An 18,115-nucleotide genomic window follows, 5' to 3' on the forward strand; every position below is an offset into this window, starting at 1 on the left:
TTCTTGAGCTAATCTGTAGTGATTGACTCTGCAGAAAGTTGGCGACCTCTGCGCACTATGCGCTTCAGCATCCGCTGACCCCACTCCGTCATTTTACGTGGCCTACCACTTGGTGGCTGAGTTGCTGTCGTCCCCAATGGCATCCACTTTGTTCTAATACCACTGACAGTTGACTGTGGAATATTTAGGAGCCAGGAAATGTCACCACTGGACTTGTTGCACAGTTGGCATCCTATCACAGTACCACGCTGGAATTCACTGAGCTCCTGAGAGCGAGCCATTCTTTCACTAATGTTTGTAGAAACAGTCTGCATGCCTAGGTGCTTGATTTTATACACCTGTGGACATGGAAGTGATTGGAACACGTGATTTACACTATTTGGATGGGTGAGTGAATACTTTTGTACTTTGAACAAAATACTGGTTTATGCAAATCATTGCATTCTGTTTTGCATTTTACACAGTGCCCCAACTTTATTGGAATAAGGGTTGTACATAAACACGTAAAGTTGCAGGATCTTGGAGAAAGCTAATAAATGGAGCACACGAGCCAGCACAATTTGTGTAATTACACGAGAACAGCTAATTAGTTTTTTAAGTATTCCAGCAGTGCATTTGTTGGCGGTAACCCCCGGCCCTAACAGGATCTGAAATCTAACACTGACGCTGCCACGCGTCAGTAAGCAGGAAACACATCCATCTTCATCCCTGTCTTCATATCTTCCATCTGACCAAGCAGAGCTCCTCTGAGTCTGCGGCTACATTTCTCCCCTTTAGCTGAGCGAGGATCCCTGAAGCTTTCCGTCCCTTCTCTTTTCTCAGCAGTTAGTAAATAGACTGATGGAGGGCCCGGTCTGAGCTGAACAGCAGGGACAGTGAGGGAGGCTTCAAACTAACAGGATTAGCTTGAAGCCTAACAAGCATCCTGGCTAAGATGTGTTCATTAATATTACATCCATCTACATAAGAGATAGAGAGACACAGACAGCGAAGGGGGAGAGGCTTTGGCCCAGTGAAGAAGAACGGAGTCGGATAATTGTTCCCTCTGCATAATCAGAGATGGCTGTTTACTATGGAGAGGTTCACTTTTAGTGCATGCTGATGCACGCAGGATTGGACTGAATGAAAAAATCATTTAAGACTTTCTTTTAAAGGAGAAACTGCACGCTTCATATCAGCTCACTTCCTGTTATGATTAACATATCCTGAATAAGCACATTAGCTAAAGAGGCTTCACTCTGACTTTATCTGGAGGAGTCGCAGCGACGTGCATCAAGAGTAACGAGCCTTTTGTGCAGGATTAGTGTTCGTACAGATGCTCTACTTGTGCATGCTGGGAGATAATACTTCAATGAGAAAGCTGTGTGTTTTTGCCAGGTGTGCGGTCTCGTTATGACAGAGACCACTGCAGAGCGACCTTTACACGGAGCATCAGCTAAACAGACAGTCCTGCGTAACAGAGTTGACACAGACCCCCCGAATGGAAAATCTGCCCTTTAGCACTCCATAATAATTGATCCGGGCGGTCACGTCTGCCTATTAATTCACGCCCTAATCGTCGATATGCACCTCAGGGTGGTCGACAGAGAGGAATCCAGACCATAACGGTTGTGCGTAATGGTATGTGACTTGGATTGCACATGCTGTGATAATTACCGCGACCCTAGAGGGGGGTTTTTGTGGACCCACGCTTCTAGGCTTCTGCAGTACGACCCCTCTGACTTCTCCAGTTTAGCGTGCGAAGTAAAAATCACAGTGACAGACTCACTAGGGAGTTCTTCCCCTGTGAATAAAGATGGACAGTGTAAACAAAATAACATTAAAAACAGCCCAGAACCTCGCCCCGAGCGCTCTCCTGTTCTCTCATGTGTTTGTATTTCAGATTCCCTCATTTGACTCCGCTTTTATTCTCCCTCCGTCTCCTCGTTCTCTTACGCCGCTTTGCTCCCAACCTTCCTCCTTCGTCTTACTCACAAGGCCTCCGCGCCAATTACGCCGCCGAGTAGAGGCCCCCGTGATTCATGGCATGCGGTCGTTAGCGTGGAATACTGACTCACAGCTGGAGGACAGGACCCAGCCTTGGGCTCTTCTGCTTCGGTAAAGGTCGCTCCACTCATGATGGCCAGTTAACTACCTCAAGTTTATTGCAGTCAACACTTTTGCATTAGCAGCAGCTCAAAGTAACCTCTCTGACACCATCTAGATACAGTTTACAGCCATCGCAAGGTACTTGGAGCTCAGTTTAGAGCGCTGGTGCATGACAAAAGTGGCCACTTGGCCTTCTTAGACCTTAAGCCAGCGTGCTATTTTTGGGAAGTTGGGGGAGCAGTTAGAGGGATTACTCCACTGCTGCTGAGAGGGCACAGATTTCCTCCTGCTAAAAATACATGTGCAGACATGTGCTTAATTGGAGATGCAGTGATTAAAAACAAAACATCTGGTGCATACGGCACTGCTGATATTTTTGCAGCCTGTTCTGCACAATCTGACTCATCTGAAAGCTTAAAACACCCTCCTCAAACTCAGCCTTTATCTGCACCTTTTCCTTTGTGGCTGCTATAGATTTAATTAGGGGGAAATCAGTGTGGGATAATGACTTCCACCTGAGTTGCCCTGCTTATAAAAAAAGTGTCCCGAATATTTTGCATATTCATAGAAGATTTGATTAAAACCCTGAGCAGCCACTTTGCATAAGAGTTTCCTTCTTAAAGCAAAGGAAACACTCAGTATAAATGTGCAAACACCGAGCCGACAGGGTGACCAAACGTCTGCTGCAGCTGTTGAGAGACGGCAGCCCGACACACAGCTGTCTGCTCACAGTCTCTGAGGAAAAATTGACAAGCACAAGCTTTCCACACACAAGGAGGGGCTGTCTTCAACAGATAGCAGCTGGTTTGAAGTGCATCCCTGACCTTGACAACTCCTTTCGGCTTGTTCACACTTCTTTATTAGCCTGTAGCCTTGGTGGAGAAGACAAGCGGTAAACAAGTTGCAAAAGTAATGATTATATAAATGAAGGACATAAGTTGTTGGATTCATGGCAGTTTTGTACAAAAGCTGCTGAAGAATGAGTCAAAGCATGATTCTTATGTAGTCCTTTAAGGCAGTGGTTCTCAACCTTAGGGTCGGGACCCCCTTGGGGGTCACGAGACACTGAGAGGGGGTGTCCAGATTCCCTAAAAAACTTTATATTTTTCATTTTCACTGTTGCCACCTTACACCAATTTTGCCAAATCTAAACTAGTTTTCATCATTTTTTCCCACCAATATTAACACATTTTTGCCATTTTAAACTTTTTCCACCACTTTTTTTCTGCCTGTTTTTGCCACTTCTAAACCACTTCTTGCCACATGAGCCTAATATCACCTCTGTTTACCCACTATTGCCACTATTAACCCAATTTTACCACATTTATGCCCATTTTTCCCATTTCAACCACATTTCACTATCTGATATGTCCATTTTTGCTAATTTGACTTATTTCTGCCAATATCTGCCCATTTTTTCTTTCTCAGTTAGCACTGTTTTGCCAATTTCACCAGATTTCCACCCATTTTTTTCTAATTTAAAGCCTTTTCAGCCACTTTTTAATTCCCTTTTACCACTATTCATGTCCATGTTTGCCACTCTAACCCATTTTTGCCTTTTTGGTTATTATTATTTTTTTTTTTTTTTGCTACTTTTGTGTAATTGTTGCCACTTCTAACCAATTTCTGCTACTTTGAAGATCCATCTTCACCACCTTTTCCACTATTTTTTATTTTATTTTATTTTATTTTTTTGCCATTATTAACCAATTTTTTTTTTTTTCAACCATTTTAATCCTTTATGGGTTTTTTAACAAAAAATTTACATTTTACAAGAAGGTTATATACTACACAAATGATTTAAAAAAGAGATGTGTTTCACTGATAAGAGAGGTTATTTTTGAGGTCAAATATAAAATATAGATATCACAACTTAACTTCACAGTGGACCATGATTTTGCTGACCTCCATGGACCCCCAGTTTGGCTGGGCCCCCTTAACTCTCCCCTTATGGACGGCCTTGTCTACACATGACTATTCTTGAATGTTCATGGCTGTTCAACCACCTTTAGGTACAGTGGGGGGCCCCGGTCTCTGGTACCTTTATTTTGGGGGTCATGGGCAGAAAGGTTGAGATCCCCTGCTTTAAGGAGTTGGAGCTGAGGCCGGGCATTAGTGAGGTGTAAGATGTACTGATGAGGTTTCAAGTGAGATAAAGGTTAAGACGTGTTCATTTATGTTCAGACAGTTTATGTGTATGTTAGTTTGAAAAAAGATAGTTTGAAAATAATCCAGGTCAATAAAGAGAGTTTCACATATATACCAGGGTATAAAGACAGTTTACAGTAAGAACTACCAGAGACTTTGTCAACAGCTGGCACTTTTAACTCTGACATTTTCAGCACAAGGCCACTGTAGTCCAGCGTTTTTAACAGAGCAGAAAAACACTCTTGGCATCAGCTGTTCTCTGTGCTATCAAATGAAGACAGTTCAACTTCTGGAACAATGCCAGGTTTGTCCCTCACTGACTTTTCAAAATCAAGACGGTGCAAGACTTCTGACAATGGCGAGGTTGAAGGTTGGGGAGGTCAGTGAAGAGAAACTGATCTGACTTCTCCTTTCAAGCAAGACAGCGTGCTGCAGATCGTTAATCTGAGGCTGCAGATTTCAGAACAGAAATGCACGTTAAAACGTTCCAAATAAAATCAGACTTAATATCTATGAAGAGTTTAACCTTGCAAAGCAGATGGAAATGCTTGTTTCCATGTTTCTCACTGGTGAATACATCCCGTCTGAACCGTTTGGTCCTGGTTAGAAAGTGACAGGACCAATCAGCATCGAGGGGCAGGCGCGGCAGAGTCGTGACGTAAGCAAGCAGCAACAAGAGGCCTGTGCAGTTATGGTAGAGGAGCTTAGCGTGGATGCTGCTAAAGCGCCAGTTTTATCAGAACTTGACGACGTTTCTTCATTCAAAGAAGAACAAAGAACAGCAGTGAGTTGTTTTCTTTTCAAAAAACACAAAAGTCGTGTACTGACATGTCTACAGTCACCATGGTTACCGTTATGCAGTTCTCTATGGAGTCTATTCCTCGGTAGCGGCTACATCATGTGTTTAGTTGCTCTCATTGGCCCGTAAAGATGTAACAGACAGAATGTTCATCCAATCACCCTCTAAATTTTTTGTAAAGCCTCTGCCCTTTCCCAAACGCTGTCTATGAGAGGTTTACCAGATGGATGTGTGAAACGTGTCAGGTCATTAACAGTCAGGATAAGGAAAAGAATACCACAAGTCAAAAACCTGCAACCCCTGATTTCAAAACATTTACTAAAGTCTGGCCTGCTTCCAGGAAACGAGCACATCCTCCATGAAAGCATTCTAATTCAGCAAATTTAGCTTACATAGCCCTGTTAGCTGTGTATGCTACGAGGATAACAGAGCCACATAGATAACAGAGTAACATAGATAACAGAGCTATGTAGGTAACAGAGCTACGTAGATAACGGAGCTACGTAGCTTATATAGCTAAAGCTAAGCTCACAAAGCAGCTACATATCTAAGTTATCTACATAGCTATGTTAGCTTTAGCTGTAAGTGCCAGAGCACCCATTGCTAGAGCTTACTTAGCTATCAATAACAAAGCTACGTAGCTAAAGAAGCTAAAGCTAAAGTCACTGATAAATACATAATCTATGTAGCTACAGTAGCTTTGGCTATTTTTGTCAAAGTTCACGTTGCTAAAGCTAACTTAGCTTCATTGGTTTATCTTGCCAGCTGTCCTGAGAATCAGGTTTCATTCCTTATTTGGAAGCTAAAGTGCATAAACCTATAATATAATATAATATAATATAATATAATATAATATAATATAATATAATATAATATAATATAGTATAATATAATATAATATAGTATAATATAATATAATATAATATAGTATAATATAATATAATATAATATAATATAATATAGTATAATATAATATAATATAGTATAATATAATATAATATAATGAAAAACTTTTTTATCCTATTTTTGAGCTATTTTGGTTAAATCAATCAACTTTATAGCTTTTTAATAAAATCATACTGCTGCTGCTGTATCTCTGCTTGGAACTTTCAGTGCTCTTCACTGACATATTAGAAGCATCAAGTTACCACTCTGCCTGCTCTCTCTGACCAGTGAAAGCTGTTTCTAGTGTTGTTGTAGTGTTTAGTGTTGGACAGGTTGACTACTCCACCATAGCCAAGAAGCAAAAAATGCACAGTGGTTTTTGTTTGAAAGCTTTTGTTTGTTTGTTTGTTTGTTTGTTTTTGCACTTGTTATTTTCATTCCAAAAGTAATTCAGTGAAATCTTTTATCTCATTCATATTTTTTTTTTGTTAGAATTTTGCTCTTTAAGTTGTGTATAAATGGTAAAAGTGTTATTAAACAGATAAAATCCCACCACTTTAAACACAGTGTGCCCATTCCATGCTAAAGCACTCTGACTACCCCCTGCTGGTCTGCACTCACATTGCTCCAAGCATCATTGGGCTTAAGGCATGATTATGTAACCACATTTATGTTATCAAGATTATGTTATCAAAATAGTGTTGTCACGATTATGTTATCACGACTATTTTATGTTATCCCAATCATGTAATCACTATGATGTTATCCCAATCATGTAATCACTATGATGTTATCACAATCATGTAATCACTATGATGTTATCACAATCATGTAATCATGATCATATTATCACGTTTTTGTTATCACAATAATGTTTCACAATCATGTTATCACGGTTATGTCATCACGATTATGTTATCAATATTATGTTATCACGATTATGTCATCATGGTTATGTTATCACGATTATGTTATCATGATTATGTCATCATGGTTATTTTATCACTATTATGTTATCATGATTATGTTATCATGATTATGTCATGGTTATTTTATCTATATTATGTTATCATGATTATGTTATCACAATTATGTTATCACGATTATTTCATCATGGTTATTTTATCACTATTATGTTATCACGATTATGTTATCATGATTATGTCATGGTTATTTTATCACTATTATGTTATCATGATTATGTTATCATGATTGTGTTATCACGATTATGTTATCATGTTTATGTTATCACGATTATGTTATCACGATTATGTTATCACGATTATGTTATCATGATTATGTTATCACGATTATGTTATCACGATTATGTTATCACGATTATGTTATCATGATTATGTTATCACGATTATGTTATCATGATTATGTCATGGTTATTTTATCTATATTATGTTATCATGATTATGTTATCACAATTATGTTATCACGATTATTTCATCATGGTTATTTTATCACTATTATGTTATCACGATTATGTTATCATGATTATGTCATGGTTATTTTATCACTATTATGTTATCATGATTATGTTATCATGATTGTGTTATCACGATTATGTTATCATGTTTATGTTATCACGATTACGTTATCACGATTATGTTATCACGATTATGTTATCACGATTATGTTATCACGATTATGTTATCATGATTATGTTATCACGATTATGTTATCATGATTATGTTATCACGATTATGTTATCACGATTATGTTATCACGATTATGTTATCATGATTATGTTATCACGATTATGTTATCACGATTATGTTATCACGATTATGTTATCACGATTATGTTATCACGGTTATGTTATCACGATTATGTTTTCATGATTATGTTATCATGATTATGTTATCACGATTATGTTATCACGGTTATGTTATCATGGTTATGTTATCATGATTATGTTATCATGATTATGTTATCACGATTATGTTATCATGATTATGTTATCACGATTATGTTATCATGGTTATGTTATCATGATTATGTTATCATGATTATGTTATCACGATTATGTTATCATGGTTATGTTATCATGATTATGTTATCATGATTATGTTATCATGGTTATGTTATCACGATTATGTTATCATGATTATGTTATCATGATTATGTTATCACGATTATGTTATCACGATTATGTTATCACGATTATGTTATCATGATTATGTTATCATGATTATGTTATCACGATTATGTTATCACGATTATGTTATCATGGTTATGTTATCACGATTATGTCATCATGGTTATTTTATTACTATTATGTAGTGGTGGGACTCGATTATAAAATTAATTTAATTAATTAGAGGCTTTGTAATTAATTAATCTCAGTTAACCGCATATCAATATTTGACACAAGAAGCAACATTTTTCAATTGAAATGGATTTTGGTATATGACTGAATCAATGAATAGACACATAAATGAGCTTAAACAACAAAATTGTGTTGATTTTCATCACTGAGTGTTTACATGAAGTGCAATATGAATAAGGAATATAATGATTGCATTGTTTGAAATTTTCTTTCTGCATGGCAGTTCATAATTTGGGTCAGACGACGCTATCTGTAGCACCGCTTCTAGCCCCTTATCTTCTACCACCGAGAGTGGTCGACAGTCCAATCCATTTTTCCAGTGGGTTTGTAAATTTGTCAGTCGTGGACTTACTCATTTTGGCTCTGAACCCAGTCATCTTGTCGAGTGTGGATTGGCGACACTGCCTGCTCAAACTAGGAAACGTTGTCTGTGCTCGCTGCAGCATGTTTGGCGTTGAGGTGGCAGCGGAGGCTGGAAGAGCTCCATGACAGGCAAATTCTTTCTTGCACAATTTGCACACAACTGTGCTTTTATCCAGGTGTCCATCCGGTAGTTTTTTAAAACTAAATTTTCCACCCACCAAACCCAGCAACAGCTTCTCATCAGTTTCCATGGTGTTTGTCGTGTTGTGTCCTGTGCATCAGTATTACGGGTATACCGGGAACTCGTGTAGTGACAAACGTTCCGCACCGTTTGGAGCGCAAAAATAAATTGAGATTAAATGCGTTATTTTTTTAATCACGTTATTTTTTCTGTAATTAATTAATCTTAACGCGATAAAGTCCCAGCCCTACTATTATGTTATCACAATCATGTTATCACTATGATGTTATCACAGTTATGTTATCACATTGCTATTTTTCACCCAGTGTACAGTGTATGTGGTCGCATGGAGTCAGCACAGTAGAGAAACATGACAGTAATCGCGGCTTATTTGAGTCATTTTGTTCAGAAGAGCTCTCTAAGAGTTTTTTTTTTCTTTTTTTCTTTTTAAGATTTATTTGGGGCTTTTTATGCCTTTATTAATAGTAGAAGACAGTGAATACAGGGATGACAGAGCTGGGGAGAGACGTACAGGAAGTGCTACAGGCTGGATTGGAACCCGGGCTGACTGAGACTTAGATCACTAGGCCACCTGCACCCATAGTCTGCTATTTTTTATTTCAAATAAGTGGAGGGGAATGGTTGTATCAATTATGCATTGAGTGCATGTAGGAAGCTGTGCTTGTGCACTTGTATGAGTAAGTACACTGAAGTATGCCTGCTCAATCCCTGCAAGGGCCAAGGAGGTACCCCTTGTTTCTGCACAGTATGGAGAACTCACACTGGGTAGACGAGGTGGACTTTTGGACAAACGCGTGCTCAAGAAAGGTATAGCATAGAAGGCCTTGTGTGAGTGTGCTCTTAGTTGCACCAATACATGAGCAACATTAAAAACTTGGTCAGTTTAGACAATTTTGACAACCTCAACATACAGAAATGTTACTTTTTCTCTTGTATCAGAGATTTTCTGCCACTTTTGATATTAAATAAAAGAAAATTGCCCAAGTTTGGATGTTTAGGACTTCGGGTGTCTTGGTATCAAACAGGTTTAACTATCATTTGATTTTTAGTAGAACCATATCAAAGTAAATAATTCCGGTGTTGTGGCTGCCATATGTCATTTCTTCCCAGAAAAAAAAATTACGGTGTATATGTATGTATGTATGAGATATCTTCATTTAAAAACCAAGCTATGATCATTGGCCCCTATCATCCAGCCCTGAGAGTCCTGTTGAACGTTTTCAGCACACACTTATTTGCTAACATGTCTATCGGGCCTCTGCAGCCGATGAGTTCTGGGACTTTGAGTGCTGGAGCTGTAAAGAGTGTCCCCGTTTTCTTCCATAGCCTACCTGTGTGACAGAATTATTAATGAGCTGTGTCTGTATTTATGCAGCTCATCTAACTGAGGAAGATGGGCTGCCTTCATCTCTCTGAGTTGTGGGAGCCGTCCTGTCAGATGAGATTTGAGCGGCGGCCAAGACGAGCGCCTGTTATAACAAAAGGGGAAATTCATCAAGTGTTAATTTGGTCTGAAATGACAGGTCAAGACAGAGTCAGTCTCTAATCCTCAGACGTGGCGTCGGTGAAGATCATGGAACCAGGAGAGTGTTGATGTGAGTGTGAGAGGGGCACTGTATTCACTCTGTGGTCACTGAGCACCACACTGTGGTTCACAGCCGTTATTACCACCATCGCTGCCGTTACAGATTCAGTCTACATTAAACTTCAGTCAGGCTGTACAAACGCTCCATTCCAGCCTCTTAGAATGACTCTTAACAGCTGTTTGAAAGTCTTAACGCTCTTATGTGTGACATTTTAGTGACCGTGAACAATATTGATTATTTAATTTGTTTCCACTGCATTAGAGCTCTTGAGTTAAACAAACATTAATTTCTCGCTTCCCTCTAACTGTCCTACAGTATGGCCAAGTGAACCAAGTATTAGCTTGGGTTGATTACATTTACTCCAGAATAGAGCCACAGGACGGGCACTGACCTGTGACAGAAGAGCTGATATCACCAAAGAAAGATAGTCATGCTGAGCTGATAGTCATTTCAATGTCAGTTCCCCTCAGTAATGTCTAATAAATGCATGTGGTGCAGATATTATACAGCTGATGAGTAGCGTGTTTCATAATTGTAATCTCAATATCAATCAGAATAACTGTCATTGTGATTTTTTCCATAATCATGCAGCACTAAAGGATATTACCATAGTTTCTCTGCTTTGCTTTTTTAAAGTATTTCCCTGTCCACAATTCAAATGTTCTTTTAAGGTTAACTCAGTGTTACTCAACCCTGCTCAACCAAAGAGCCAAACTGTTGAAAAATGCAATCAAAGGAGCCACAATCCAAAAGGTGAAAATTGAATAAAATGGGCAAAAACCTGTAAAAAAAAAAAAAGTGGAAAAATGGGGGGAAAGTGGCATTTAATGGCAAAAGGCCGCTGAAATGGGCGAAAAATTGCAAAGGAGCAGGATAAAACTGGGTAAAACTGATGAAAAATGGCAAAAATGGGATGAAAGTAGCAAACATTGTCAAAAAGTGGCTACAGGAAGTGGTAAAAAATGGGCTAAAAGCAGCAGAAATGGATTAAAAGTGGCAAAAATGGGGGGAAATTGGGCAAAATAGGCATACAATGGAGAAAACTGGGTGAAATGTGGCAAAAAGGGCGCAAAAGTCACAAAAAATTGAGATACAGGTGATCAAAAAGTGGCAAAAAATGAGTAAAAATTGACAAAAAAGGTGAGAAATTGGGGGGGAAGTGGCATTTATGGCAAGAGGCAGCTGAAATAGGTGAAAAATTGCAAAGAAGCAAGATAAAACTGGCCAAAACTGATGAAAAAGGGCAAAAAAAGGGATAAAAATGGCAAAATGGATGAAAAAGTGGCTAGAATAAGTGGTAAAAATGGGCTAAAAGCAGCAGAAATGGATTAAAAGTTGCAAGAAATGTAAAAAAGGGACAAAATAAAGGTTGACAATTAAGCTTGACCATTAAAACCTGCTGTATAAATGTGGGAAACAAACTGGTTAATGTAACTTGCAATGATAAATTTCTGAGGTCAAAGTTTAAAAGAATAGCCTAATATTTCAAATGAAGACATAAAAGAGCCACATGTGGCTCCAGAGCCACACGTTGAGTATCACTGGTCTGCTTTCATAGGTGTAGTCACCATTAGGCAAGATTAGTCAATTACCTAGGGCAGGGGCGTCAAACTCAATCCCAGCGGGGGGCCAGTATCTGGATTTAGGTCTAACCTGAGGGCCGAACAGGGTCAACATTTAACCAAAACCTGTCAAACTCATTTTCACCAGTGATGAATTATGGGAAGTAAAAAAACAACATGGCTCTGATGAAAAGGGTTTTTGGATTTTAAAGTCAAAATGATAAGTTTAGTCCACTGTGAAGTTAAACTGTGATATCCATATTATATATTTGACTTGAATAATAACCACTCTTATCAAAGAGACAAACATCTTTATTTACTCATTTTTGTAGAAAATAGCCTTTTTAAAATGAAAATAACTTTTGCTGAAAACATAAAATGAGTTAAAATTGGTTAATAATGGCAAAAAAATGGTGGAAAATGTGGTGAAATTGGATTCTTAAAGAAGATAAATGGGTTAAAAGTGGCAAAAATGAGATAAAAGTGGCAAAAAAAATAACCAAAGATGGATTCAAGTGGCAAAATGGGCGAATAAAGATTTAAAAAGGGATTAAAAGGTGACTAAAATGGCTTTAAATGCAAAAAATTGATGGAAATTAGGAGAAATGGGGTGAAAAATTGTTAGAAACTGGCAAAAATGGGTTAACTGTGCGAGCAAAAATTTGAGTAAAAAGTGGTTAACAGTGGCAATAACGGGTCAACAGAGGCAACAATAGGCAGAAAGTGGCAAGAATTGGTGTAGAAGTGACAAAAACAGGCAGAAAAAAGTGGTGGAAACGGTTTAAAATTTACACAAATGGGTTTTAAGTGGCAAAAATATGCTGAAATTTGCAAAATTGGTGTTAAAAGTGATGAAAAAGGGTTAACATTTGGTAAAATTGGTATAAAATAGCTACAGTGTAATCTAAAAAACATTCTTAGGTTTTTTAAAAGCATCGGGAGACCCCTTCTCAGTGTCTCATGACCCCCAAGAGGCTCCCGACCCCAAGGTTGAGAACCACTACCTAGGCCATGCCTACTCACCACATCCACCCCCTTACTCATTCCTTAGGGTGAAAAATTTGTTCTTGTTTCAACAGATTATCTTCTCATGCCCTGGTAATCAAGGACATCCGGAGCACTACCAGGGGTTGTGTCGTTCCTCTGTCCTACCCATGGTGCCCTAAGGCGGCTTACTTGTCACATCTGCACCTTACTTTGGCCTCAACTTTCGGCGTTAACATGCCTCAAAGTCCTGCACAGTACTGCACATTTATTATTCGAAGTTTTACCTGGCTAAAGGACATGTTAAAACATGTAGCTGCAGTAGAGTTTGAGTTATGATGCTCTTCTAACAGCTGATGAAGTATTGTTGGCTATTCGGGGTATTTATACACACCTGTGACTTTATTAGGTACACCTGTTTAATTGCTTGTTAACACAAATAGCTAAACAGCCAATCACATGGCAGCAACTTAAGGGCACTTTGGGCCTTTTAACCTCCTAAGACCCTGCATCCACATATGAGGACATTACATTTTGGCTTTCCTACATTATAGCAATCATTTTGGTATTAGAATGGATGTAAAAATGTCCGTTCAAGTTGAAGGTATTTGTTTAAATTTGCTGGGATAATTTGCTGTTTGGATATTTTAGGGAATTTGCTTGAAAGTTATCAAAGTATTTTTATGGAAGTTAAGAGGACGTGTTTGTATATTTTGGAGGTTTTCATGGCTTTGAATTTATTTTAAATTTTCAGTGCATTTTCATGGACATATGGGGAAATTATTACCAAATTTGGGGGGGATTGGATTGGGAATTTGGGGTTCAGAAATGTCCTTTGAAATTTTCATGATTTTTCTTAGAAAAATTTAGGGAGTTTGGGTTGTTTCCATCATTTTCATTGAACTTTGGAGAATATTTTTGAAATTTGCCAAGAAATTTAAGGGTTGATATTTGATATTTGGGGAATTTACTTGAAATTTGTCAGGAATTTGCATGGATTTTTGGGGGAAATTTTTTTATTGGAATATTAAGGCTTTATAAGGAATTTTCACTGAAAGATTTGAAGAATAGCTAAAGAAATATTTGGGTACTTTTCATTACATACTTAAAAAATATGCTGAAGAATTTTCAAAGACAATTTTTTTTAATTATGGAATTTTTGGGGTTTTGGAAAGGAAAATTTCCAGGAATTCCTGTTCAACAACAAGACCAATATTTTAACTTATCAGGCTGCATTTATCCCAAATAAGTGAGAGAAAATAAAAATGCTCTCCAAACAAAGGCTCAGGTCTCAGGAGGTTAAACACCCCGGCCTAACTGAGTCCTGTTGCTGACCACGTCCAGCTCTTTATGACCACACTGTACATCTTCTGATGGCTACTTCCAGCAGGAAGTTGAAACTATGCAACATGGAATTAAGGCAGCTCTGAAGACACAAGGGGGTCCAAACCAGTACCAGTAAGGTGTACCTAATAAAGTGACCAGTGAGTGTATATTTTAGAACAGGGTATGTCCTTTTTCAGACTTTGTTACCAGAAAAGAGATGCCTCCAAATATTGTATTTACTCGCTTTGATTGTTTTAGATCAGGGGTGTCAAACTCGAGGCCAGGGGGCCAAATCCGGCCCGTGGTGCAGTAATACCCGGCCCACCAGATCATATGATATCTTTATCAAAACTGGCCCACCAGTAAAAAAATGTAAAGTTATCCCTGATGGTTTTTTACATCCTTGCAGAGTTGTAAAATTTTTAAAAAGTAAACAGTAAAAATAATTTGATAAAAAGTCAGGAAAGTAGGAGAAACTTGTGTTTTCTCTATATTTTCAATTTTGCATCTCACAGTTATGACTAAAGTATCGTTTTGACTTTTTATTTCCTATTTTAACCTTTACATCTCATAACTTTTACTTTTATCTCATATTTATATCTTTTGAATCATAATTTGAAATTTCATACCCTAGTTTGACCTCTTAGTCATGATTTTGACTTTTAACTCATTTTTTTACTTTTAAAGCTCCTATCTTTTAATTTTATATATGCTGACTTTTAAAACTCATGATTTTGATGTTAATCTCATATTTAGACTGTTAAATATGATTTTGAATTGTAGCTCAGTTTTGCTGACCATTTCAAGTCTTGACTTTCACTTTTATCTCATATTTTGACTTTTAAAACCCGTGATTTTAAATGTTATCTCATTTTCTGACTGTTAAAAGTCATGGTTTCAGTGTTCTACCTCATATTTTGCCTTTTAAAAAACATTATTTTGACTTTAAATGTATTGTTTTTACCTTTAAAACTTAAAAGTTTTACTTTTTATCTCAGATTTTAAGTTTCTAACTTATCATGCTGACCTTTTAATCTCAAAATCATTTAGGTTGACACTCAGTGGTTAAATATTGACCCTGTTAGGCCCCCAGATTAGAACCAAATTCAGAACCCAGCCCCTGCTGTGATTGAGTTTGACAGCCCTGTTTTAGATAAAGCGCCTCATGTTGGTTTAGTCTGTTCTGAGGGTGTCAGAAGTAGATGAACTAACTCATGCTAAGACAGTTTTTTAAATCAATGAAAAAAACAAACAAACAAACAATATAATCTGATGGGATTTTTGACCAAAATGTGGTCGTGTTGGTGTTGGTGGGGGAGTCAGCTTTTCTTAGGTGGGCTCCAAGAATAAAAGATGGAGAATCACTACGTTTCATTATCAGTACTTGCTCGAGTTCACTCTTTCATTCCTATTTTGTCAGTTACTGAGTATTATTCTCAGATTTGGGGTCAATTTGAATTATGTACTGTGAAATTTTTAACAGAGCTCCATGTTGAGGATGAATACATAGTTTGACAGCCTTTTTTTTGAACATGTTGATGATGACAAAATATTGTCCTGACACCAGATCATGACTTTAAATGACTGTGACTTAATTTATTATCAGGAACTTTAGTCTCAAAAGCACAAGTAAACAAGATTTAGTGAATTTAAGGGTGAGAATAAAGTCCCATTTAAAAGTTAGAGTTAAGGGCTTTTACCATGTGAAACGTCTGTGTGGGCCAACCAATGGACAGAATTGTCGTCCTGCTTGAGAAAGAATTTCAGAGGAATCACACTGAGAAATGTGATGATGACTGGGAAAGCAGTACACCATGAAGCATGGAGTTTTGTTTTCCATAGAGCAGTTTCTATTTTGGAAATGCTTTTGTTAAAGTAATGTGAGAACTTTCCTCTCCACTGGAGATGCAGGAGTTGAAGCAGATTCATTCCAGTAAGTCTCTGTGATGGTTTTGATCAACAGCGACCCCCTGAGGACACAAAGGAAAAGGCAGCAGCTACAGGTTGAAAGAGCAGAGGTGCAAAATTGTCCTTGGAGAACACAAAGACGGTGTTTCTTTTCATTGCAACTTTTCCAGGCAACTATAACAGTAAATAGGAGTCCATTGTATTGCCTCCTGTTGTTTGCTCGATTGTTGCAAAGGTGTTTTGTATTAAAACCCTCTGGTTCAGGTGATGGTAGCTATAAAAATAAGCTTCATTTTCATCTGAGGTGTTTTGTTTGCTTCCCCCCTCCCTCACACCCACACACAGACAGACGATGTCTAATCTAAAATCTGTATCAGGATCAGTAAAATCCAAAGTACGTGGAGGGAAGAAGTCAGCAAAAGTTTAAAACTTGGAGGTGTTACATTTTTGGATTTGACGCTTTCTCTGTTTGCATTCTGGGGATGTTTGTTCACGCAGCTAAGAAGTTTGTAAAAGTGGGCTATTTCTGAGTTGTTGTTAGACTTCTTTAAAGCCCAATATGTGACACATTTATACAGCACGAACCAAGTAGGCTCCTTTATATAGTTCAGAGCATGACTTGACAAAAGTGAAAGGGAAGTCTAACTCCCTCTGAGTTTGTTCTACACATTTCAGTGTTAAGAGAGGGACAGCAGTTTGTCCCAATAGCAAGGCAGCCCTGTTCCAATCATGTTCATGTACATGTAAATGTGGGATCTGAGCATATTAAACATTATTTCAATGAAGGCATGTTGCCAATATTGTCACTTTTAGAGATAAGATTTTGGACTTGTGTCCATTTGTGCACTATGGGACCCAGAGAGGGGCCGGAGGGCAATCACCCCCCTTGATGCGCTGATGATTAAAAAAGTGTCACTAATGTGCCCTTTCTGATGCCCCTTTGGCACATAAAACATGATAAAGTGATCCCTAGGGTCCCTCACAGAGGACTTAACTTGATAATGTGCTCTCCAAGGTGCTCATCCAGTGGGCAAAGCAATGTAAAGTCTCCTAGGGTGTCCTTCCAGTGGACAGAGCAAGGTTTAGTGTCCTCCAGGGTGCCCTCACAGAGGATTTAACATGATAATGTGCTGTCTAGGGTTCTCTTCTAGTGGGCAAAACATGGCAAAGTGCCCCTCCCAACCCTGACCAAGCCAATTAAAATACAGTATATGCCATGTCTGACCTGGGATTGACTGGTGACCAGTCCAGGGTGTAACCGGCTTCTCGCTGGGATAAGCTCCAGCTCCCCACAACCCCAAACAGGATAAGTGGTGTAGAAAATGGATGAATGGATGCATGGATGGATGGATGGATAGATGGATGCATGGATGTGTTGATGCATGGATGGATGGATGGATGGATGGATGCATGGATGGATGGATGGATGGATGGATGGATGCATGGATGGATGGATGGATGCATGGATGGATGCATGGATGGGTGGATATCTCCAGTGACAACTGCTTCAGTAGCAAGAAATGGCCAAAAATTTCATAATTCCTTGTCTGTAAATGTATAGCAATTTCCTACAGAGTTGCCCCACAACACTAAAAAGTACGCTTTTTTAATTGTTCTTGCCCCTGGCCCAACACTGCTGGGAATCTACAAATTTTTAATCACAAGTTCCCCTGGCCATTCTGTGAATCTAAAACATCCCATGTGTCTCAGTGTTTGCCTGTGTCTTAGTTCAAATATCCCCATATCCATTTGACTTTAATTAACAATACTGGAAAAAATATATACATACAACTTGTCTCTACATTTTTTCTTTCAGCAACCATAGATAAGTTGTGACATGTTACATATCCGACAAGACATGTCATCAACAACTTTGAAAATTGAATTTCTCTGGCTTTGAAAAGGGTTATTTTGAGGTAATATTGG

General features: G+C 38.2%; 1 protein-coding gene across 1 annotated transcript in view; it reads left to right on the top strand.

Moving 5' to 3' along the window:
* LOC121527082 (RNA-binding Raly-like protein) overlaps positions 1-18,115 on the top strand; it is a 237,620-nt gene that overhangs the window by 142,674 nt on the left and 76,831 nt on the right. The gene's annotated exons all lie outside the window — the stretch shown is intronic.

The sequence above is a fragment of the Cheilinus undulatus genome, linkage group 19, assembly GCF_018320785.1.
Source record: "Cheilinus undulatus linkage group 19, ASM1832078v1, whole genome shotgun sequence".
Classification (NCBI taxonomy): domain Eukaryota; kingdom Metazoa; phylum Chordata; class Actinopteri; order Labriformes; family Labridae; genus Cheilinus; species Cheilinus undulatus.